This window comes from Symphalangus syndactylus, chromosome 6 (genome assembly GCF_028878055.3).
Source record: "Symphalangus syndactylus isolate Jambi chromosome 6, NHGRI_mSymSyn1-v2.1_pri, whole genome shotgun sequence".
Classification (NCBI taxonomy): Eukaryota; Metazoa; Chordata; class Mammalia; order Primates; family Hylobatidae; genus Symphalangus; species Symphalangus syndactylus.
In genome coordinates, this window is record NC_072428.2 from 16,016,071 (window position 1) to 16,042,125 (window position 26,055).

General features: G+C 38.2%; 1 protein-coding gene across 4 annotated transcripts in view; it reads left to right on the plus strand.

Annotated features, from left to right (window-relative positions):
* The window catches only part of LRRC4C (leucine rich repeat containing 4C), a 1,375,811-nt gene that overhangs the window by 798,195 nt on the left and 551,561 nt on the right, over positions 1-26,055 (plus strand). The gene's annotated exons all lie outside the window — the stretch shown is intronic.

Here is a 26,055-nt window from a genome sequence, read left to right on the forward strand (position 1 = left end):
AAATTTTAAAGCTGTAAAATGATCTCCTTTGATTCCATGTCTCACAAACAGATCACACTGATACAAAAGGTGGGTTCCCATAATCTTGGGTAGCGCCGCCCCTGGGGCTTTGCAAGGTATATCCCCCCTAATAGCTGCTTTCACGGGCTGGTGTTGAGTGTCCATGGCTGTTCCAGGTGGGTGGTGCAAGCTATCAGTGGATCTACCATTCCGGGGTCTGGAGGATGGTGGCGCTCTTCTCACAGACTCACTAGGCAGTACCCCAGTAGGGATTATGTGTGGGGGATCTAACCCGACATTTCCCTTCTGCGCTGCCGTAGCAGAGTTTCTCTATGAGATCCCTGCCCCTGCAGCAAACTTTTGTCTGGGCATCCAGGCATTCCCATACATCTTCTGAGATCTAGTCAGAGGTTCCCAAACCTCATTTCTTGACTCTGTGCACTCACAGGCTCAACACTATGAGGGAGCTGCCAAGGCTTGGGGCTTCCACCTTCTGAAGCAACAGCCCAAGCTGTACCGTGGCCCCTTTCAGTCACAGCTGGAGCGTCTGGGATGCAAGGCCCCAAGTCCCTAGACTGCACACAGCAGAGGGATCCTGGGCCCAGCCCATGAAACAATTTTTTGCTCCTAAACTTCCAGGCCTGTGATGGGAGGGGCTGCTGCAAAGGTCTCTGACATGCCCTGGAGACTTTTTTTTCAATTGTCTTGGTGATTAACTTTCCGCTCCTCCTTACTTATGCAAACGTCTGCACCTGGCTTGAATTTCTCCTCAGAAAATGGGGTTTTCTTTCCTATTGCATTGTCAGGCTGCGAATTTTCCAAACTTTTATGTTCAGTTTCCCTTTAAAAAAGGTGCCTTTAGCAGCACCCAAGTCAACTCTTGAATTCTTTGCTGCTTAGAAACTTCTTCCACCAGAAACCCTAAATCATCTCTCTCAAGTTCAAAGTTCCACAAATCTATAGCACAGGGGCAAAATGCTGCCAGTCTCTTTGCTAAAACATAAGAAGGGTCACCCTTTTTTTTTTCAATTTATTTTTTATTATTATACTTTAGGTTTTGGGGTACATGTGCACAATGTGCAGGTTTGTTACATATGTATCCATGTGCCATGTTGGTTTGCTGCACCCATTAACTCGTCATTTAGCATTAGGTATATCTCCTAATGCTGTCCATCCCCTCTCCCCCCAACCCACAACAGTCCCCAGAGTGTGATGTTCTCCTTCCTGTGCCCATGAGTTCTCATTGTTCAATTCCCACCTATGGGTGAGAACATGCGGTATTTGGTTTTTTGTCCTTGTGATAGTTTACTGAGAATGATGTTTTCCAGTTTCATCCATGTCCCTACAAAGGACATGAACTCATCATGTTTTATGGCTGCATAGTATTCCATGGTGTATATGTGCCACATTTTCTTAATCCAGTCTATCGTTGTTGGACATTTGGGTTGGTTCCAAGTCTTTGCTATTGTGAATAGTGCCACAATAAACATACGTGTGAATGTGTCTTTATAGCAGCACGATTTATAGTCCTTTCGGTATATACCCAGTAATGGGATGGCTGGGTCAAATGGTATTTCTAGTTCTAGATCCCTGAGGAATCACCACGCTGACTTCCACAATGGTTGAACTAGTTTACAGTCCCACCAACAGTGTAAAAGTGTTCCTATTTCTCCACAACCTCTCCAGCACCTGTTGTTTCCTGACTTTTTAATGATGGCCAATCTAACTGGTGTGGGATGGTATCTCACTGTGGTTTTGATTTGCATTTCTCTGATGGCCAGTGATGATGAGCATTTTTGCATGTGTTTTTTGGCTGCATAAATGTCTTCTTTTGAGAAGTGTCTGTTCATGTCCTTCGCCCACTTTTTGATCGGGTTGTTTGTTTTTTTCTTGTAAATTTGTTTGAGTTCATTGTAGATTCTGGATATTAGCCCTTTGTCAGATGAGTAGGTTACGAAAATTTCCTCCCATTCTGTAGGTTGCCTGTTCACTCTGATGGTAGTTTCTTTTGCTGTGCAGAAGCTCTTTAGTTTAATTAGATCCCATTTGTCAATTTTGGCTTTTGTTGCCATTGCTTTTGGTATTTTAGACATGAAGTCTTTGCCCACGCCTATGTCCTGAATGGTATTGCCTAGGTTTTCTTCTAGGGTTTTTATGGTTTTAGGTCTAACATGTAAGTCTTTAATCCATCTTGAATTAATTTTTGTATAAGGTGTAAGGCAGGGATCCAGTTTCAGCTTTCTACATATGGCTAGCCAGTTTTCCCAGCACCATTTATTAAATAGGGAATCCTTTCCCCATTTCTTGTTTTTGTCAGGTTTGTCAAAGATCAGATAGTTGTAGATATGTGGCATTATTTCTGAGGGCTCTGTTCTGTTCCATTGATCTATGTCTCTGTTGTGGTATCAGTACCATGCTGTTTTGGTTCCTGTAGCCTTGTAGTATAGTTTGAAGTCAGGTAGCGTGATGCCTCCAGCTTTGTTCTTTTGGCTTAGGATTGACTTGGCAGTGCGGGCTTTTTTTTGGTTCCGTATGAACTTTAAAGTAGTTTTTTCCAATTCTGTGAAGAAAGTCATTGGTAGCTCGATGGGGATGGCATTGAATCTATAAATTACCTTAGGCAGTATGGCCATTTTCACGATATTGATTCTTCCAACCCATGAGCATGGAATGTTCTTCCATTTGTTTGTATCCTCTTTTATTTCATTGAGCAGTGGTTTGTAGTTCTCCTTGAAGAGGTCCTTCACATCCCTTGTAAGTTGGATTCCTAGGTATTTTATTCTCTTTGAAGCAATTGTGAATGGGAGTTCACTCATGATTTGGCTCTCTGTTTGTCTGTGATTGGTGTACAAGAATGCTTGTGATTTTTGTACATTGATTTTGTATCCTGAGACTTTGCTGAAGTTGCTAATTAGCTTAAGGAGATTTTGGGCTGAGACAATGGGGTTTTCTAAATATATAATCATGTCATCTGCAAACAGGGACAATTTTACTTCCTCTTTTCCTAATTGAATACCCTTTATTTCCTTCTCCTGCCTGATTGCCCTGACCAGAACTTCCAGCACTATGTTGAATAGGGGTGGTGAGAGAGGGCATCCATGTCTTGTGCCAGTTTTCAAAGGGAATGCTTCCAGTTTTTGCCCATTCGGTATGATATTGGTTGTGGGTTTGTCATAGATAGCTCTTATTATTTTGAGATACGTCCCATCAATACCTAATTTACTGAGAGTTTTTAGCATGAAGGGTTGTTGAATTTTGTCAGAGGCCTTTCCTGCATCTATTGAGATAATCATGTGGTTTTTGTCTTTGGTTCTGTTTATATGCTGGATTACATTTATTGATTTGCATATGTTGAACCAGCCTTGCATCCCAGGGATGAAGCCCACTTGATCATGGTGTATAAGCTTTTTGATGTGCTGCTGGATTTGGTTTGCCAGTACTTTATTGAGGATTTTTGCTCTAGTTCCCAACAAGTTCCTCATCTCCATCTGAGACCATCTCAGCCTGGAACTTATTGTTCATGTCACTATCAGCATTTTTGTCAAAGCCATTCAACAAGTCTGTAGGGAGTTCCAAACTTTCCCACATTTTCCTGTCTTCTGAGCCCTCCAAACTGTTCCAGCCTCTGCCTGTTACCCAGTTCCAAAGTTGCTTCCACATTTTTAGGTACCTTTATTGTAGCACCCCACTACCCAGTACCAATTAACTGTATTAGTCCGTTCTCATGCCGCTAATAAAGACATGCTGGAGGCTGGGTAATTTATACAGGAAAGAGGTTTCACTGACTCACAGTTCCACATGGCTGGGGGGCCTAACAATTGTGGCAGAAGATGAAGGAAGAGCAAAGGGATGTCTTACATGGCGGTGGGCAAAGAACTTGTGCAGGGGAATTCCCCTTATAAAACTATCAGATCTTGTGAAACATTCACTATCATGAGAACAGCAAGGAGAAGACCCCCCCACCCATGATTTAATTAACTCCCACTGGGTCCCTCCTATGATGCATGGGGATTATGGGAGCTACAATTCAAGATGAGATTTGGGTGGAGACACAGCCAAACCATATCATATTAGAATAAAATAATATAGAACACATAATCCTAAACTATTTTAAAATCAGTTGGGCCTAAATATACCAGGGAAATAACAATCCAGAAAAAACACAGAAGGTTATTCAGAACAATCGAAAAGTAATATCTGGTGCACATGGAAAGGAAGATGGATTAAATGGACACTGGGGACTATTAGATGGGGGAAAAGGAGGAGGGGCTCCAGGGCTGAAATTCTACCTACTGGACAGTATACTCACTACTTGGGTGACGAATTCATTTGTACTCCAAACCTCAGTATAATACGATATACCTTTGTAACAAATCAGAACTTATACCTCTTAATTATAAAATAAATTTGAAAAAAAAAGAAAAGTGATGTGTGAGGAATAGTATTTATCTAGTATTAGCAGAACCCACCCTACCCCCAAGATAGTGGTTTGCATCTCAGAATTTTATTCTCTCAGATAAAGGAAGGAAGACATTTGTACTCTAAGGTTGCTATGGCAGCTCCATGAAGCCATACAAGTCACAGGCTTCTTCCAACTCTCCGTTCTATCATTCCTTGTTTATGTGCCTTACCTTTACCACTCAAGATAACATGTAAAACTCCGGGTATCAATGCTGTATTTCAGGAAGCAGATTGGAGGTCATGTAAAGAAATGTATCATCCTTCTCTTTAAGAGATGTCCTTGTAATCACCCCAAACAGCTCCGCTCACATGTCATTGGCCAGAATTCAGTCATGTGAACCATTTCACCATGTGAAGGCTGAAAAATCTGTGTTTTGTTTTTGTTTTGTTTTTAGCTGAGCAGCAAACACACTGCTAAAAATTGGCAGTTTCATTATTAAGAAATATAAGAAAACAGATTCTGGAGTCAGCAATAATCCATATTTCACTTCCCAAATATTTATGCAAACCCTTCCTCCTAAAACTAAAAAATTTCTCGTTACTGTGTCTATACATAATCAAGAAAATCTAGATGATGGGAGGTTCTTTCCTTCAGGTCCAGACATGCTTTTATTTGATCGAAAGACTTACAGACTAAATGTGTCTATTACTGGGTACTAACACATCTAATATATGTTCATATGTTTGTTTTGTGTTGTGTTGTTTGAATTGAGACAGAATCTTGCTCTGCCACCCAGGCTGGAGTGCTGTGGTGCGATTTTGGGTCACTGCAACCTCCGTCTCCCAGGTTCAAGCAATTCTCCTGCCTCAGCCTCCCAAGTAACTGGGATTACAGGTATCCACCACCATGCCTGGCTAATTTTTGTAGTTTTAGTAGGGACAGAGTTTCACCATGTTGGCCAGGCTGGTGTCGACCTCCTGTCCTCAAGCGATCCACCCCCCTCTGCCTCCCAAAGTGCTGTGATTACAGGCATGAGCCACCACGCCCAGCAAATATATGAAAAGTAAAGAAAGAAGAGAATTTAAAACCTCCTTTCTAGAAAAGAGAAATACGTGAAACACAGTGGGATTCATGGATTAACCACAGTGATCAGATCTGCTGGGCAGGAATGATAAAAGCTTTGTCTTGCCTCTGTTTCTCCTGATGTTTTTCATTGTCCATTAATGTGCCACATTTGAGAGGTAAATTGGGAAATAGACCATTTTTTTGTGGAGCTATACCTGAGAAACTAGGGAATGCTTTTAGGATTAACAGCATAGGATTGGTATTATTTTGGTAACATAATTCTTTGAAGTTTGTTAATTATCTGGCCTATTTGCTTGTAGCCCATCCCCTGTGCAAGTAACATATCCAAAGTTCTTGTCTAAGACATATTGAGCCAAATTGGTCAAGATTATCAAAACTGGATAAATATAGCCTAAAAGAAGGACTGAGAAGAGGCATGATAGCCATCTTATAATGCTGACAAATTGTCATGGAGCAAAGGAGAAATTTATCTTGCATAGTTTTGGAAGGCAAAACATCATGTAATAGGAATAAATTAAAAGGAGGCAGGTATTGATGAAGCTTGAAGGAAATGAAGCAGAATAAAACAAACACCCTTTCCAATAATTGGAACTGCCCCAAATCTTTATGTTTGCCTGACGAGATTCCCTCACTAGTTTTCAAAATGTCTATGGAGGGAATTCCTACAGTGTAGGAGGTTAAATTAGAGGATCTCTAGGGTTTCATCTAACCCTGCCTTCCATGTTTCTATGATTCAATGAAACCAAAAGACCAGGATTGGACAAGTATTGATTCAGAAGAACCCAGAGAGGCATGAAGAAACTACAGAAACACATCAAACTGTCTTGCAAGCTGCCATAAAAGATTTATGCTACTCCCTTAAGAGCAGCCAAAAAGTTAAGATTGTTCAATCTTCATCATCTAGTTGGCTGTTTGATCTACTTGAATTACTGACACAAGGTTTTAGAAGTTGTCACAAAACAAAAGGTCTCTATAAGTTATATGTTGTTCTTTAGAAAACCTATTTTGTTCTACAGAAAATGTGTTTATTTTTGTGAATAAATTGTTAGTAACTCCTGGGATTTGTGTTGGTGAGTTTTATGGAGAACAAATTGTATCTTAGCAACACCTAAGACCATAGTTACTATATTTAAGAGTTTTCTTTTCCTGTTGCTTTGAATTGTTCACATGAACAACGGGAGTTTCCTATATGACTTTTCTTCAAATTTAGAAATTTACACTGAGTTCTTTAATAAACATATCCTGTTCCAAAAAAACTTCAACAGAAACTTCTGATTTTTCAGAAGGATATCTAGGCATTCAAAAGACTGTGTGAATATATCCAAGATACAAATAGAACATGTTATCATTCTGTAAATAGTCGTTGAGTTCTTACCCACTTACCATGCACCAGATGTTGAACTTGCTATTAAAGATAAAGTGGTGAACAAGTCAGACACAGCCATCTTTGTGGTGCATACAGTCCAGCAGCTGGGGAGTCATATAAGATAAATTATGAAAAGGCTGTGAGAGGGGAAGATGGTGACACAAGGGAGATCACAAAAAGGGAAACTAGCCTAGATTAGTAAATCACAAGGGATGCAGTGTTGAGGCCTAAGTGTAAGAAAAGTGTGAGCAACTCTGCTTGACGTGGTTTCCCAGCTACAGTACTATCTGTCCTGAGTTAACACCTACGACCAGGGCCGATCCAATTTTTCTGAGTCTTAACGATCATAAAATTCTAACAAAATCAAATATTTATAATCAATTATTTCATACTTCTGAAATTGTAGAGTTTCAAATTCTTTTCTTTTGAGCTCCTTTTAGGCCATTTTCCTGAAATGCTTACGTAGATATGCTTTCTGATTGCAACTTGGCTTTTCCACCCCACCTAGAACATGCTACAACTCCTGGTAAATTCCTAAGTCTAAATGGGTCCCATGTAAGTAAGGGGTCTTAAAATTCATGCTTCATTAAATGTATAGTAAACCTACCTTGTCAATGAAATAAATTTAAAAGTAACACATGATAGAAGTCCTGCTTTGTGTATGCTCTGACTTTTGGGAATTTTTTGACGCTTCAGAGTAGAAATCGTACTTCAGTGACCCAGGTTATAATACAGGCTCTGATTCTGACACACTTGGATCTGAAGTCTGGTTCTGCCAGTGATTAGCTCTGCAAATTTGGGCATATGACTCAAACTCTTTGAAACTCAGTTTTTTCATCTATGAAATGGAGTTAATATCCATCATTTAGAGTTTTGATAGAAATTAAAAGGGTGACGGTGCAAAGCTTTTAGCACAGAACCTACAAAATATAAGCTCTATGCATATGAGGCTTTATTTTATTCATCCTCGTAATCATCATTATTATTATATTTTTAAATAGTTTTGGCACGGAAGCTCATGGAGAACATCACGATTTGTAAATATTAAAGTAAATAAGAAGGCATATGATTTATAAACTAGTATTATAATAGTACCTAAAATTTAAACAGGACTATAGTTTACAAAGCATCTCCATGTCCACTGTCTCATCTGATACAAACTGATGCTTACCACCAGGACTGTTATTCACCTGAGAGTCCCTGGCTGTTTGCTGTCAACATCCATTCTGGTTGGACAATATCCTTGCCATATTCGCTGTTGAATATTTTGAATGCCATTCTTCAGAACAACATACTAGATTTTATTGCTCTCTTCTACTTTTCCTACACAAAGCAGGAAAGGCTAAAAGTGAGGAGAATGACTTTACCAAACTTCACATAAGAAGGTGGGTCACATTGACTGGAAGGGAGCTGCCAAATTCCAACCCCAGTGCTCTTTCCATGATATAAAAGCTGGGTAGTTTTTTTGACATTTAGTCTAGCCTCACATCATCTTTAGATTAACAATGAAAGTCGAATCCTATAGGCAGAGCCAATTTTATAGACATTCTAAAAGATACTATGTTTCCTTCTCTTCCAGTGAAGGGATCACCAGTGGGATTGGAAACATTTATAGAATTAACAGTATTAAAGCATTGCATCCTATTTTATGTGAGACCAGAGATATACTGGGGTAATGCCTTATGGCAGCCTAGATGATGACTGAGCATTGAGGTAACTGCTGGGGAAGAAAGAGAGAAACCTATCAGATTACACTCAGGAAAGCGATGGTTCATGAATGTACAATGGTGCATTGCCTGCAGAACCAACACTGGTATCTTGGTGACCATCATTAATTTATTTCCTTGCAACACTTCATCCTCCATACATGATGCGGATCAGTGGCTCTCAAACCATGTAATGAGGAGCTAAAAAGTTTCTTGTGGAATCCTTTTAATCCTCTCATTGGAGGAAAGAGGTGAAGTAACAGGCAGTGTCTGGCACCCGTTATAACTAATCATAGTATGTACCTATTTATCTCCTTTATATATTGGACTTGTGCTTAAACGTTCCATTAAAATGGGGATTCTTGTCTTGAAGTAAGCTTGTGAACTACTGTATAAAGCACACAGCATCTAGCTGAAAAGGTAATCATGCCACATTCTAAATATTATGTTGAGAAAGTTATGCTACTTTTCTGAAATTCAGTAAAATTTATAGTTTTTGTTAAAAAAATTAAAGGAATACTTTTCTCTGGGGTTTATAAGATAGTGAAGTGATATATGTGTTGTTGTTGCCTTATGGCCTGTAGAATAAGATACCAATATTAGGTGTTACTATTATAATTACTATTATGTTCTTATCAGTGCTATATTTGATGGCCATACATTGTACCTGACTTAATCAGAGGATAAATATTCTTGGTAAAGAAAAGCAAAAAGCATCAGGTAATTTCTCATGAGAACTGCCCTCCTCCTAATATTTTTACTTTTTCTCCAAAATGTTTCCTAAAGTTCAGCTGATTATGTAAGAATTATGTAAGAGAAGATATTGGTTTCACCATAATAAACTTTTTGAATGATTTTACTACAAACTAGCTGTTCAGCAGACCAAAAAAAATCATGCATGACTCCATTAAATAATATGCATAATCAGAATCTTCATTTCTTGCTACTTAACTGTTTTTTTTTCTTTTAAGATAGGCTTAGGTAATATTCTGACTCCAATTTTTTAAGAGCTTCATGGACAGTCTTTCCACCTATGACCCCACAAAATTAGGAGATTTTTTGAGGTTCAAATATGAAGTGAGGGAATTGTCAAAATGCTCATCAAACAACGTGAAGGTGAAGAAGTCAAAGTCTTTCTTTACCCTCTTAAGTGCTACTAGTCTCAGCCACTATATTACAAATTGGCTATTTTCTTCATAAAAACATGATTTGACTGAGATGTTATTCCTCTGACACAAAGCAAGATTAATTTGTTCCTGTAATTTGTGATGTTAGCTGGTTTCCACAACTACAAAAACTCTGAGAATAAGATGAGAGCTTACTGGCTAAGGCATATTGAAGGAAGTTCATGTATCTGAAAAAGCTTTGTAATTAGGACATTTCTAATTTACGGTGTTAACAAGTTTTCCTATCAAGATTCTTCAGCTGATCTACAACCGGAATGACACAGCAAAATCTTGTCCTCAAAGTAGAAATGACGATATCATTTTTAATGGGGAACTCAATTGGAAAGTAAATATGTAAAGTATAATACTAGTTGTTATTAACGTTCTCATTTATCTTGTTAGAACCACTGCTATGGTTTAAATGTTGTGTACATCAACATTCATATGCTGAAATTCTAATTCCCAAGATGATGGTATTAGGAGCTGAGGCATTTGGGAGGTGATTAGATCACAAGGATGGACGTCTCATGGATGAGATTTGTGCCTCTTTTATAAAAGAGGCCCAAGAGAGACCCCTCACTCCTCCCACCATGAGAGGACACAGTGAGAGGGCATCATCTATGAAACACATCTAGAAATCTGGCCCTTACCAGGAACCAAATCTCTGAGAACCTTGATCTTGATCTTGGACTTTTCATTCTACAGAACTGTGAGAAATCAATTTCTGTGGTTTATAAATCAACCAGTCTATGGTAGTTTGTTATAGCAGCCCAAATGGTCTAAAACAACCACTCCAGTGATGAGTAACTAACAACTTGGCTAGTCTTGAGACTTGACCCAGGACGTAATCGCTGAGACAAGAAAGAAACTTATCCCTTAATTCAACCAATTGTTTACTAAGTACCTGCTATATGCTTAGAAAGTGAATAAGACAGACAAAATCTTGTTTTTGAAAAAATGTACATTCTAGAATAGGAATAAGTACAATGAATGTACTTAGAAATAATCTTAGATAGTGATAGGCACGATGAAAATATAAAACAGAGTAATTATAAAGAGGGATGGATAAGAGACAAGTATTATGAAGATGAGGGTTATTTGGGATAATTATATATTACTATTTATATATATTACTATATATATACACACACTATATATACGTACTACACACACACACACACACACACTGAATAAGGACAAGAATGAAGGAATGAGACATTAAGCGGCATTGGGTAAGAGTTCCAGACAGAGAGAATTGCAAAGATCCTTAGGCATAAATAAACTTGTGCTATACAGAAAGTGAAAGATGGCCAATGATGCTGCAACAAAATGCATAAGATAATGAATATTAGGGGCTGAAATATTAGGAGCAACTTTTCTCTATCTGCTTCCCAATCCTTTAATTAAGTTTATTAAATTCCTATTTCTGTGGCTAAACTCTGATGTTAATTTCTGTCCCCTCCCTTAAGCCCTCCATATCAGTGGATCTTTTCTAACATATTAAATATTTCCAAATTGAGACAAAATGCCATTTCAAAGACCAGTAATGCGTTTTCTAAAATGGTTGCTAAAACTTCTTTAATAATTTAAAATAATAAAATGATTAATCGCAGTTTCAGATGTTATGCTTTCTAAAGACATCAATTTAGATATAGATATAAATAGCGACGTAGTTTTAGGTGTAAGTATAGATACGTACTTTTTTAAAACGCTACAATCCATGCACATTTCCCACCCCAAATTTGTGCTCATAAAAGTGGTTCTTCTTGGCCAGGCGTAGTGGCTCATGCCTGTGATCCCAGCACCTTGGGAGGCCAAGGCTGGCGGATCACGAGGTCAGGAGATTGAGACCATCCTGGCTAACACGGTGAAACCCCATCTCTACTAAAAATACAAAAAATTAGCAGGGCGTGGTGGCGGGCGCCTGTAGTCCCAGCTACTCGGAGAGGCTGAGGCAGGAGAATGGCGTGAACCCGGGAGGCGGAGCCTGCAGTGAGCCGAGATGGCGTCACTGCACTCCAGCCTGGGTGACAGAGCGACGCTTCGTCTCAAAAACAAAAACAAAAACAAACAAACAAACAAACAAAAAGTTCTTCTTCACTGGCCGAATTCAAATCCTAAATTCATAACTGAAGTTCAGGAGGTAAGTGGCCAAACTGACTAATGACATTTTGGTATGTACCCTTTTTTCCCTACATCTAGCAACTTTGCTGCTGGTGGTTTTATGGGCATACATCTTTATCATTTTGTTTTGTTTTGTTTTGTTTTCAAAAAGGAGTATTGCTGTTATCCTTCAGGAAATGGGAAAAAATGATCAAAGTTCTTGGAAAGTCCATATTTTAGGCACAAGAACCATCAATGTAGCCACATTAAAAAATGGTATTCACATTGGTCTGATGTAGACATGCTTCTCTTTAGAAACGGTCTCCCCACTGGAGTTGAACATTTACATAAGGACATTTTAAAAGAGCAGTCTACATGTAGCCACAAGGATTTACTCTATTGGGTCACTTCACATATTCCCAATGGCCCAAGGGGGAGAGTAATTTTGGCATTTTTATCAAGGCTCAAATTTTCACTGTAGGTACAGGGACACTGCAGTGTATGAAGAAAGCCCTTGTCTAGTGAAGGTGATAGGATACCCCAGACTTCACCTTTAAGTGACTATAATGTTCTCTACTCCTGAGATGTACAACACACCTTGTTTGATTTTGAAGTAACTACTATTTTTTTCTGGGAGAAAAGTTGCTCTTGGGATTTCAGGAGTTAGGTTCTTTGATGACAAAAATGAAGAGCTCTGGGAAAATATTGCTGTTGGAAAAAAATAAAGCTATAATCAAGGTAATTTAAATGTTCCAGTTGCAATGAGAATATTATGTGGTTGTTTGGTAAAGGTCATTATAGTATAGTATATTTTATTAGCAGTGATTTTATACCTACCGTTTCTATAGGTATAAATATTAGTTTATATTTATATAATAGTTCAATATTATTGAACTATAAAATCACTGCTAATATAATTAGTTCAATATTAAGTAAAAGTATAACGAGGAGAGATGTTAAATTCTGTATCAGTCAGATAGAAAGGTGGCTTTAGCCAGCAGAGTGTTACATTGGACATAAATATGTATAAAGCAGAAAATAAGTGACAGATGATATCTCTTCCTGAAAGGGCGGTGTGGCACAGCCAAATCAGAATTAGAAATGTGAGGCCTCAGTCTGAAGACATTAGAAGATATATTGGGAGTACCAGGCAAGCTGATTGAAACACAAGGAAGGGTCTTGTTTAGTAGAAAGCACACAAGTGCTGATTAAAGATCAGCCTTTTTCCTAAAAGCAGGAACAACAGAACAGATTACCAAAAGGACTTGGTAGCAGTGCAGGCAGCATGGTTAGGAGAGAAAGGAGAAATGCTGGAGAGGAGAAGAAAGCAATGGCACCAAGCTTTACATTTGAAACATCAGCTGTCTATGGGTTCCCAAAGCCAGGTCTAATGGCCTGAAATCTAAAAGCAGGGAAAAGTGAGTCTCTCAGAATTCTTTGACTTTAAAGATAAGACTGCAAAAATATTTGCTTCCCTTCTTTTACCTGTTTTGGTATATTGTGGCTTTAATAAATAGAAACTTCTTTACTTGTGTTTCTTACAGGCTGCCTTATGAACTCCTAAAGACTCATTGAAGTCCAGGACATGATGAATTGATTTTTGTGAATTCGATATGGGCATGGTGATTAGAAGAAGAGGAGAAGGGGCCCATTCATTTATTCATTTATTATTTTCAGCAAAATATTAAGTTGGTTTAAAGGAAATCTGCCAAGAACGTGGTCTGACTCCATTTGAAAAGAGGGCTACCCAGAATAGAAAACCTATTTAAGATTTATATTTGCCTTTAAAAACACAACAACCATAGAGATTTCAACCTGGGCTATGGAGGTTAGAACATCAAACCAAGGATCAAAACAGAGGTGTTTGCCCTTGTAAGTTATCACTGATGCTCTGTCTACTCTTGTTATCCTTCTTCCTTAAAGACAAAGAACCAAAAATCAATTCATCTAGCCCCATGGTTTCTACTGTCTTTCTCCACAGTACCTTGACTTTGGGACGAATATAAATCAGAAGTGAATGGAGGGAGGAAAATCTCTCTAGTTTCTATTCCATTGGGTCATTATTTTTTAAATACAAGTAAGATCGAACTGTAATTTCTAGCTGAGAGTTCTGCAAGGTTTACTTTTTTCTCTCCCCACCTACATTTTCCTCTCTCATTATAGATTAATGATGGTGAGCAACAGAGCTTTGCTCAGGTATCAGTATGAAAAATAGTCAGTAGAAAATACTAGGGTTTTGTCCAGCAAGAGTCGGGATGGGAGAGAAAATTCTGGCTTTAGAGACAAGGAAAAGAGAGTATTAAGATATGCCTTCTTCTCTTGCAAACTTTATTTGTAGCCACTATTTGTGTGTAGACCATTTAAAATTTAAAATTTGTGTTTCCATTTTTTATGTGTGTGTGTTTCTCTCTCTTTCTTTTTTTTTTTGAGACAGATTCTCTCTCTGTCGCCCAGGCTGGGGTGCAGTGGCATGATCTCGGCTCACTGCAAGCTCCGCCTCCCGGGTTCATGCCATTTCCTGCCTCAGCCTCTCTGAGTAGCTAGGACTACAGGCGCCCGCCACCACGACCGGCTAATTTTTTTTTTGTATTTTTAGTAGAGATGGGGTTTCACCGTGGTCTCGATATCCTGACCTCGTGATCCACCCGCCTCGGCCTCCCAAAGTGCTGGGATTACAAGTGTGAGCCACCGCGCCTGGGCTCTCTCTCTTTCTAAGAAGGAAAGCAAATGACCAGATACTGGTTGAGGACACATCAATTTGGAAGATATCCAATAATAGATACAGTTATCAAACATAACTCTTTCCATGTTTTAAAAATTAGTCTCTGAAACTACAGCAAATATTATGTGTTATTTACTTTACAAGAAAATGATAAGATGTACCTGCACTAAACTTTGGATGCCAGTGTCATTTATAAACATATTTATAACTAGAAATTTCCTTTGGGATCAGATTAGTATCATCAGGAGCATGTGGAAATCTTTTAAAAATCAATATATCTCAACCTCATCTCTCCAAATTCTGATTATTCGATTTATTCACAGTGGGGGCCTGACCTATGTTTTTTCAAAAAGTACTTGAGTTATTGGAAAGCACACTCAGAATTGAAAACCATTGATAACCCAAAGTTTTCACAGATGAAGGAGTGTTTTAGTTACCTCTGCAGAACGTGTTACCTAAGGTAGGTGCTTAACACAACAGACATTTATTATCTCATAGTCCTGTGGATTCAGAGTCCAGGCACAGCTTAGCTAGTCCCTCTGCACAGAGATACCTGCTACTACAAGCAAGGGGTTGGCCAGGCTGCCTTCTCTTCTGAAGTTTGGAGTCTTCTTCAAATCTCTTGTTGTTGTTGGCCTAATTCAATTTCTTGCAGTTATAGGACTGAGGTCCCATTTCTTACTGGCTATCAGCCAGGGGCCACTCTGGGCTCCTAGAGGGCACTCTAGCTCCCATGAGTTTCTCATAGTTCCTCTTAGACTGTCTTACCGTATGGTAGGCAGCTTACTTCTTCAAGCCTAACAAGAGGCCCACAACAGTCAGCTAAGATGGAGTCATCTGTAAGGTAACACAACAAAAAGGTGACTATCCTGTTACTTTTGCCATATTCCCTTGACTAGAAACAAGTTGCAGATTCTCTCCTACATTCAAGAGGAGTGGATTATGCAAGGATTTGTCTCATTGGGAGGCAACCCAAAGTTTGACCAACTCAGATTATAAAGCTAATTGAAGGAACATCGATTTTCTTATTCCTCTGGGTGGTCTTTCAAAAGAGAAAGCAAAAGGAAAAGGAAAATCATTCATATATAACATTCAGAGTTAAATGTAGAGTATGTGTTTCTGCATCTTAATTGAGCTCCACATAGAATGTGAAAACACCAATTTATAGTTTTCTTATTTCCCTCTTATCATATAGGTTAAGTTACTTGTGTAAAAATACTAAATAATTAATTTACAAGGAGTCTTTAGCCCTAACATATAGAAGTGGTTTGCAAAATATTAATTTCTGTAGAAGTCAGATTTTTTTGGTGAGTGCAACTACATTTTGAATAATCTACATTTATGACTTGAATCATTCAAGTAGCAAAATATTTTGTTCTGAAGGAAAATTAACTACTTGACAAAAACCATTGATGGCAGTTTGAATGTATGGTATTTCCCCATTCCTAGCATTTTATAGCTACTTAAATATTTTTGGAGTTATCTTTCACAAATATTTAGAGGAGCCTCAGGAGGAAGTTGTTATTTTAACTGACCACTGGCTAGGATAGCCTATGCAACTCTAAGACTTAGTTGATTACCATCTGTTTCTAAATCTCTAAAGTATCCTAATTTTTCATTTGGGAAGATTTTCTAATGGCTTTTTTCTCTTATTAATTTAAGATTATTTTATATTAACACGCCAATAACAATTATGTGCATATGTTGAATGTATTTAGGAAAATATCAATTTTTATATTACAATATTAATGCATTTATATAAGATACTATTAGCAACAATTCTTCTCTTGCCCAAAGGAATATTTCCTCAGTTCCCCAAATTTGAACCATTTTTGAGACATTGCAAACATATAGCCACATGTGTACCCACCAATCAGATATGCCGAATGTTACCATTTTGTCAAGTTCGTTTTATTAACATATCCCTTTCTAGAAAGAAATATAATTTTGTAGACATAATTGACTCCTCCTTACTTCAAACATGACCTTGTCTCCTTACTAGACATTAGCCAGGATAGAAGTAACTACTATCCAGAAGTATGTTTATACCCTCACCATGCATATTTTATACCTTCCCTCTATATAAATGTACCTATAAAAATATGTAACATTAATTTAAATGGTTTTCTATTTGAATAAATTGTACAATACATTTGCGTACTTGCTTTTTGTGTTCAACATTGTAAATGTGAAATTTTGCACAGTGATTTATGAGGCTCTAGCTCATTTGCTTTGACTGTCGAAGAGTAGTATTCCATCATATAACTGTACTGTAGAACATTTATCTATTCTTCAGTTGAAGGATATCTAATTGTTTACCATTGCTCATCATAATAAACCAGGACCTATACACATGAACACACACCTATATATAGAAAAAAGCCAAACTTTCTACATTCACACACATATACACACACACAAATATATATACATATATAAATAACACGTATTTATATATACATAAATAACATTTTCTGTCATATATTGTGTTCTAGTCTATTTAATTCTATTTCTTATAGGTAAAAATTATGGGTAAAGACTTCTTAATTGACTGGCTAATCTAATAAGGGGCAGTTATTAGCACTTTGAAAAATTATGCTGTAAGTTATATACCCAATAGCAGAATGGTTATAGGAAGTAGAGATCTTCATTTTCCTGATATTGTTAAATTGCTCCTCGAAGAGCTTAAAAATTTTACACACTCATGAGTAGTATAAATGACTTTCTATTTTCTATGTTCTCTGTTTTCTTTTCAGTTCCCTGCATTCTGTAGTTTTCTCAAACTGTCCTTCTCTGGTTTTGGAAAGATCATTAGAGGAGATGATGAGAGGTGTTGTGATTCTCTGAAAGAGTCATGGTATGCCTTGGTAGGACTCATTGTGCCAAAAATGTGCATAAGCCTTATAACACAATAGAAAATAGAATATGGAATCATCTAACTATCAGACAACAGGTGTTTCTTTAGATGAGCCTCTCACTTCTACCCCTAATAATATATATATATATATATATTTTTTTTTTTTTTTTTAAGAAAGCAATGACCCCAGGGCTTTGGGTTCTTCTCAAGCTGGTCGCTTCTTTATTAAAGTTGCTGAAGCCACCAAATTCCATATTTTTCTAGGAATAAGATAAAAGGGAAGCATCAGGAATCTGCATTCATTCACCTATACCTTTGATTTCCTGAATATATTTTGCATGGCTTATTTACAGATCTGTTATTAAATGAGATTGAAAGTATCCTACCAGAAGATAAACTGTCATCCTGGACAAACCATCATTCTCAGCAAACCATCGCAAGGACAAAAAAACAAACACTGCATGTTCTCACGTATAGGTGGGAATTGAACAATGAGATCACTTGGACACAGGAAGGGGAACATCACACACCGGGGCCTATTGTGGGATGGGGGAAGGGGGCAGGGATAGCATTAGGAGATATACCTAATGTAAATGACGAGTTAATGGGTGCGGCACACCAACATGGCACATGTATACATATGTAACAAACCTGCACGTTGTGCACATGTACCCTAGAACTTAAAGTATGATAAATATATATATTTATATATATATATATATATATATATATATATATATATATATATATATATATATATCAGAACCATATTATGTTATCTGACCTATTCTTTGGGATTATTTATTCCTTGTTTCTTGAAGGTCTAGAGGAATTTGTCTGTAAAATCATCACACCTACATTTTGTTTGGGTTTGTTATATTGCTGATAATCTCTGTGGTCTCTTTGTCATTGCTGCTGTTTTCTTTAATTTCTGCATCCGTTACAAACTTTTGTAATTTGTTTTCACAATTTTTTTTTTTTTTTTGAGACAGAGTCTTGCTCTTTCACCCAGGCTGGAGTGAAGTGGTGTGATCTGGGCTCACTGCAACCTCCACCCATCGGGTTCAAGCGATTATCCTGCTTCAGCCTCCCAAGTAGCTGGGATTACAGATGCCCACCACTACGCCAATCTAATTTTTGTATTTTTAGTACAGATGAAGTTTTGCCATGTTGGCCAGGCTGGTCTCGAACTCCTGACCTCAGGTGATCCACCTGCCTCTCCCTCTCAAAGTGCTAGGATTACAGGCATAAGCCACCATGTCCAGCCCACATTCTCTTTTTTTTTTTAACTTTTTAAAATCTTTTTGTAGTTAAATGCTATGTAAGATATGCATTTAAAGCTTAAGTTGTCATGCATCCTTCCATGTTGAATTATACACTACTCATTGACATTCAGTTCCAAATATTTTATAATATCAAGTATAATTTCTCCTCTGTATGCAGAAATAATTGAGTAAAGTGCTCTATATATGTAATTGGGTCAAATTTATTCATTGGCTTCAAATGCTCTGTAAAGGTTTTATACGTGGGACTTCTATACAACCTTTGATCAGACAAAATCATCAAGAAGACTGGAACTAGCTTTAATTTTGCTGAGCATCTCTATGATGTCTTTATAATTATTCTTCCTATTCCTCTTTATTTCTGCAATCATTTTGATGGTTGATCTTAAGTACTCAGTGAGGTGTGTTAAAATCTTCCACTGTGATTATGGGATTGTCTAATGTTTCATTTTAGTTCTGTCATCTTTAGTTTCATATATTTTGAGAACATAGTATTGTTATTAGGTACCAATTTAGAAATTCTCTCACTTCTACTTGTATAACTTCATGTTGAATGGAGATTCCCTCTGCTGTTGGAGCCTTTTGCCTGTTTCTATTTAGATATTCATGTTTCTGTTTAGCTCACCCCACTGACTAAATTATTTTTATTTTTCACACCTGGAAGTCCTTCCCTCACCATTTTTTCAGACCTATGTATTTGTTGTTGCTGTCATGTTTCTTTGTTTCATATCCAACATTTTGACATTTCTACCTGTTTTATAATAGAAAGTGTGTCTAGGTTGGTCCAATCTGCTATATGGTCAGAATCAGAAATCCAAACCACAATTAATTACCAAAAGCAAGAATTTACATTCTAACTAAATAAATTGGCTGGGTGCGGTGGGTGACGCCTGTAATCCCAACACTTTGGGAGGCCGAGGCTGGCGGATCACGAGGTCAGGAGTTCGAAACCAGCTTGAACAACATGGTGAAACCCCATCTCTACTAAAAAAATACAAAAATTAGCCAGGCATGGTGGCGCACGCCTGTAATCCCAGCTACTCAGGAGGCTGAGGCAGGAGAAGCACCTGAACCCGGGAGGTGGAGGTTGCAGTGAGTTGAGATTGTGCCACTGCGTTCCGGCCTGGGCAACAGAAATAAATCTATCTTATCCAAGTGACTTATTCCAACCAAAATAACACAAAACAGAAGCCTTATTGATTTTCTATTTCTAGGAGATATAATTTAACTTATTAAATTATTTCAGAACTAGCACTTTATCATGATGATTTCTACCAACCACTACTACTATTTCAAATATCCAATATGTATAGAGTGCATATCCTGTGATAGCTACTTTATAAAGTGCTTTATGCATATCAACTAAATCTCCACGCAACCACTGTGAAGTAGGTGTCATTGTGATTCCATTTTGACTGATGAAGCAACTGAGTTGTGGTTAAATAACTTGCACAGAGTTACTTAATTATTAAATGACAGAACTAGGATTTGAACCCAGATCTTCTGATTCTAGAGCCCTGATCCTCACCACAATACCACTACTGCATTTAGACAAAATGAAGAGATGTCCCTTCCCTGGGCCCCTCCCTTTTAAAGGATCAGAACTGAATTTCCCTGGCCAGTTTCTTCTCATGAACATGGACTTCATGGAGCTAAAGCTATGTTCCTCTCTATAGTCCCCTACCGTATTCTAGACCATGCCTCACTGTTCATTCAGACCCAGAATTCCCTGCCCAAACTCTTTTTTTCAGGGTCTGCACGGGTCTCTTTTCTCACTGTGTCTTCCTGAGAGCAGCTATAACTACTGTAATGGGTACCTCTAGCCCAAGGTAGACTTTGTATAGGGTTTGTGGTCAGATCTTGGACATGTAGGCTGGAGTGTTCACATGCATTCCTATGGGGTCTCTTATAGAAAGCTGGACTTAACAGGGGTAAGAATTAATGAGATATGGGCTTCAGGAAGTGATCTGGCCACCTAGGATTGACACTTCATTTCAGTAAAAACATTTCTAGGAATCTGAGAATTCTAATGTTGAGCTTGACCTTGCAGGACATTGTGCAGATGATAGAAGGATTTTATTTAATAATTATTTAGCATGATTTGTAACTTTTAAATATTCAGACATTTGAATGTGTGCCTCCGTTCATTAGATATCTACAAATGCTAAGAGTGAATTTGTGTAACACACATACTGTCCATTTGTGGACTTTCCCCTAATATGACAGCTTCCTCATTTCTTTCTCCACAGAATTTAGATAAATGTCTCTGGAATATGGATTTCATTCTTTACTTCTCTCTGAGGATGTTCTGATTTGCTTATATTTGGGGTTTAGAGTTGGGGGTTTGTGTAACAAGAAGGTAGCAGAGTTGACACATAGACTATAAAGAATCAAGCTCACAGGATTATTTCATCTGCATCTTTCCCAATAGAGCATATAGCAGTTAGTAGCAATTCAAAAAATGCTTGTGGGATAAGTGAAAAATAATTGCTACCATTAATGGAACATTTATGATATGTCAGAGGTAGTGCTTATTACTTTCTATAGGTTATCTTATTTATTATTGAACTAAACACTTTTAGTTAAATACCATTATTACCACCTTCTAAAGAGGAGAAAACAAGCTCAGAGAATAACTAGCTCAAGGTGAGAAAGTCAGTGATTGACCATTTGGAGTTAAACTAAGTATGACTTGACAATGCATGCAGACGATTATAATGTTGTTTTATTCCCAAAGAAATAATAATAATTTAAAAAAAGATATGATTTTCCTTAAATTCAAGTTCATCCTAGAAACCTAGCTCAAACAGTTGTTGTATGTGTCATATCATATGCTTTGCATATCTCATTTTGATGCTTTCTTAGGCAGGTGAGACTTGAACAGCTAAATACAATAATATAAGTATGTTTAAACTCAAATTTTGTTTCAAATCAATAGAAAATAGATGATATTCTATTTACTAATGTTAGGATAAGAATGAAAAGAAAGCAGGATACACATTTGCATCATCTCCTTTTTGCAATCAATATATTAACACATTTTTATTGAGTTATATGGGTTATCATTATTTATCATGCTTTTGATTGAAGATGCCAGATAGGATATTGTCATGGTAATTCTAATAATTCAATTCTTTATTGTATGTTTATGTCAAAAGTCCCATTGAGATTTGGAATGCTGGTGACACAAATGCAATAAAAAGAAACCCCTTTATTCATTTATATTCATTAAAACAATATTAGGTGGTACATTCCCTCTTCCTTATGGTTAGCAATTTGAATCTCATGATCCTCTATTAAATTTATTATTTGTTGGGACATAATTTGCAAAGATTTCATCTTTAATATTAGTGTTTCTGTTTTGGCTTTCATTATAAATTATGTGTTCACATTCATATGGTGAAAATATATTCTTGTGGAAATTATCATGGTAAATGGGCACAAAACTATCAAATTGAAAAGAAGCTGGAAAAATGTGCAGGAGATGATTGCATTTATTGATACTGAAGCTTGAGTTCTGTGGGGGTGTCAGTGCCTGCTGGACTCTAAGAATCAGAAAGAGATCATTGTATGCTTACTTGCCTTCATACTTGCTCTGTGATATATTCAGCAGAAGCAGCAACAACATGTGGCAAAGGTCTCAACGAGATATAGAATTTGGCCTCTCATTAGAATGGAACTAAAGCCATCCTCAGAGGGTTAGCAACAATTTTGGACAGAAATATATTTATAACCATGCATTAATAAGACTGCACTTTTGTCACAGGATCCTTAGAGTTTCGCTTTTCCAGCCAGAAACTTCTGTGGCCAGTAGTGCCTTTGCCTGAGTTGTGCTTGGGCCTGCTGGAATTATTCTGCCCACTTGGCCCAGCAGGCTGCACTCGGCTCATGCTACTGGCCTAGATCCCATGCCTGCTGAGGGCAATCCAGGTGCTAAGTGGCAAGGGTTGTGTGAGCAAGCAAGCATGAAGTCTGGCCACTGCACACTGCCAGGCACACCAGCTGCTGTGGTGGGGCAGGCAGCTCCAGGTGCTGGCACAGGTTCCAGCTCTGTGTAAGGCTGTGGCTGGATCAGAGGCACCACAAGCAGCTTCCACTGCGGGCACCTGTGTGTGGACAAGTAGAATGCAGTGGTGCCCAGAAGCTTGGAAACACAAGGAACTGCAGAGCCCCAGAGAGGGTGTCACAACCCTGGTTCAGGGAGCCCCTAGGTCTTTTATCCTTCTTGTTGCCTGCAATGTGATGAGCAGGGAGGCATGTTTCAGCCCTGTTTGTGTTACACCTCTTTCAGTCCCACCATTCGGTACATCCTGAGTACCTGTCCTACATCCATAAAGAATGAGGTACATGGACAACTGGAGGGTGAGCAAGGTGGAGTGGAGTTTTCTTGAGTGACAGAACAGCTCTCAGAAGACCCGAAGTGCATAGCTTGTTTCCACAGGCAAGACCCAAAGTGGATAGCTTGTTTCCAAAGGCATCATCCTGAGAATGTCCAGCTCTAAATGGAGAGGAGAGCTGTAGTGGATACCTCTGTGGGTAACTCTTTTCCACAGGCAAGTCCTCCCAACAAGTCAAAGATACCCTAAGTTGGTAGCTCCTTCCCATAGCTGGTAGTCTCAACATCTCTGTGAGTCTGGCTGAGTCTGGGGTTTTTATGGGCTCAGAAGGGAGGAAGTGCATGCTGATCGGTCTGTGGGCAACCAAGGGCAGGCTGGAAAAAGCACCATGAGCTCTGACTCCAGGTCATGGACTCCACCTGGAATTGGTAGCCTGGACCCCAGGCTTCAGGCCATCCCTGGCTTGAAGGTGGGGTTTCACCAGGGACCTGCTCCTTTCTGTCCAGGAACCTGTCTGCCTTCTGCCATCAACATGCCATCCACAGCCACAGGCTGTTCCTGCCACCACCCAGCCTCCTTCCTGCACTAATCAGGGCCCAAAGTCCAGAAAGCCTCAGGGAGTCCTGACAACATGTGCCCAAGGTGGTCAGGGCACAGCCTGGGTTTATACATTTTAGGAAGACAGGAGACAACAATATATGTAAGAATTACATTGGATTGGTCTGGAAAGGCAGGACAACTTGAAGCAAAGGCGGGAAGACTCCAATCAGGGAGAGGCCTTCCAGGTCACAGATAGGTGAGAGACAAAGCCTGCATTCTTTGGGTTTCTGATTAGTCTTTCCAAAGGAGGCAACTAGATATGCATTTATCTCAGTGAGCAGAGAGATAACTGAATAGAATGGGAGACAGGTTTGCCCTAAGCAGTTTCCACCTTGAGTTTTTCTTTCAGTTTAGTCATTTTGGGGGCCCAAGATATTTTCCTTTCACGCTCTACAGAGAACATGGCTCTGTTTGAAGCATCTTACAGTGTAGCACATATTCACATTTAAATATTTGGAGCTACTTACACGAGAAAATTCCAGCTTAGACCAATCATTAGACTCAACATTTTTAAAGTAATAAGACCTATAGTACATCTGGAAGAAAAATGAAGACTCACATAAGGTCTGGGTTTTAACACTTGTGAGACAAGTGAATAGCTGTGTAGCCTTGGCCATACCTTGAAACTTCACTAAGTATCAATTTCTTTCTGTTAAACAATGATTGATTCCAGGAAGATATTTTAAAATTGTCTTTAGGATTATATGAAATAAAACTTTAAAAATGGTTTTTTACACTTTTTTTGGTAGCTTGGAGGTAGCCAAATAGAGCCTGTTAAATGAAATCGAAAGCAGAAGTATTTAAAATGAACAAAATCAGGAGATTGTGCCAAAATAAAAATTTAACATTCTTTAAAATGTTTATTTTTCATCATGAAATTTTAAATACAAGCTGCATTTCTACAATGCTCAATTTACCAACCTCTTTAGGCAATCCTGTTTAACTGGAAGAAGTTTGACAAATGTGGTGGCCTTGTGGTATATGGATATTTTAACAAAAAGATGAACAGATCATCCAGGTACCTTTGACTCTAGAGGGATATAACACTTTTAGGTGGAAACCTGAAATATACCTGGACATCTGCATAATGACTAAAATTAGCATAGGTTTACATAGTACACAACTTCATTAGAATTTTGATGCCTTGGAAAGGAACAGAAGGTTTGTAAATTTCCTAAGCGAAAGTCTCTCGAGAGTGTGGAGGTCTTAAACAAAATCAGCCCAATGTGAGAGGCATGTTGTGAATGGCTGAAAGGACATAAACAGAGTTCATCAAGCAACAAATGTATTGCCTTTTTCAAAAAAAAAAAAAATTGACCCACTTCTGTAATACAAGCACTGTTACCATACTAGGGACACAAATATCAGGTGGCCCCTCTGTTCTGCTTGTTTAGAAGTGATGCAGAATAAGCCTGCTCACTCAGTACATATGGCCATATATTTTTCATATAAATATTTGTGTGAAAAACAGGAGGAAATTAGGAAAAAAAGGAGAAAACAAGAGTGGGAGAATAGGGAATGTAGAGTAGAAAAGAAGAGGGAAGAAAAGAAGGGTTGGAGATGGGTGAACAAAAAAAAAAGAAAAGCAGTATGGAATCTGCTTTATTTTGTAGTTAGCAGTCATAAGGATGTGGGTCCAAAAGATTCTGGACTATAAACTGCTAAGAGGTAGTTTACTCCGTGATATGGTTTGGCTCTGTGTCCCCACCAAAATCTCTTGTTGAATTGTAATTCCCAATGTTGGGGGAGGGACCTGGTAGAAGGTGATTTGATCACGGGTGTGGATTTTCCCCTTTCTGTTCTTACGACAGTGAGTAAGTTCTCATGAAATCTGATGGTTTAAAAGTGTATGGCCATTTCCTCTTGGCTCTATCTCTTCCTCCTTCTGCCATGTAAGACTTGCCTTGCTTCCCCTCCACCTTCCACAATAATTGTAAGTTTCCTGAGGTCTCCCAAGCCATGCAGAACTGTGAGTCAATTAAACATCCTTTGTTTTTTCCAGTTTCAGATAAGTCTTTATAGCAGTGTGAGAACAGACTAATACACTCTGCCAGAGATTTTGAGATCTGCCAAATTTTCAGCCACACTGTTCACATGGGAATAATAAGAAATGACTCTTTTCCTCCTGTTGGTGCCAGTAGTGGGATCTTCTACCTGAATTTGTGAGCAAAGTGCAAAGCTGTTTAGGACAGCGGGTTTCTGTAGAGGTCTTCAAACTTCAGAGGCAACAGTACAATATAGCAAAGTGGTTTTCAAAACTTTAACCACCAAGGTCTCTTCTAGTATTTTCTTTCTGTTATGTGAACCCAGTATTTTTTTTTCCTACTGAACAGAGCCCATAGACTTAATAATGGCATGTTTTCCATATTTTTATTTATTAACCAGATAAATTATTCCCTTGTTCTTCCAGGTTGATATTAAACACAT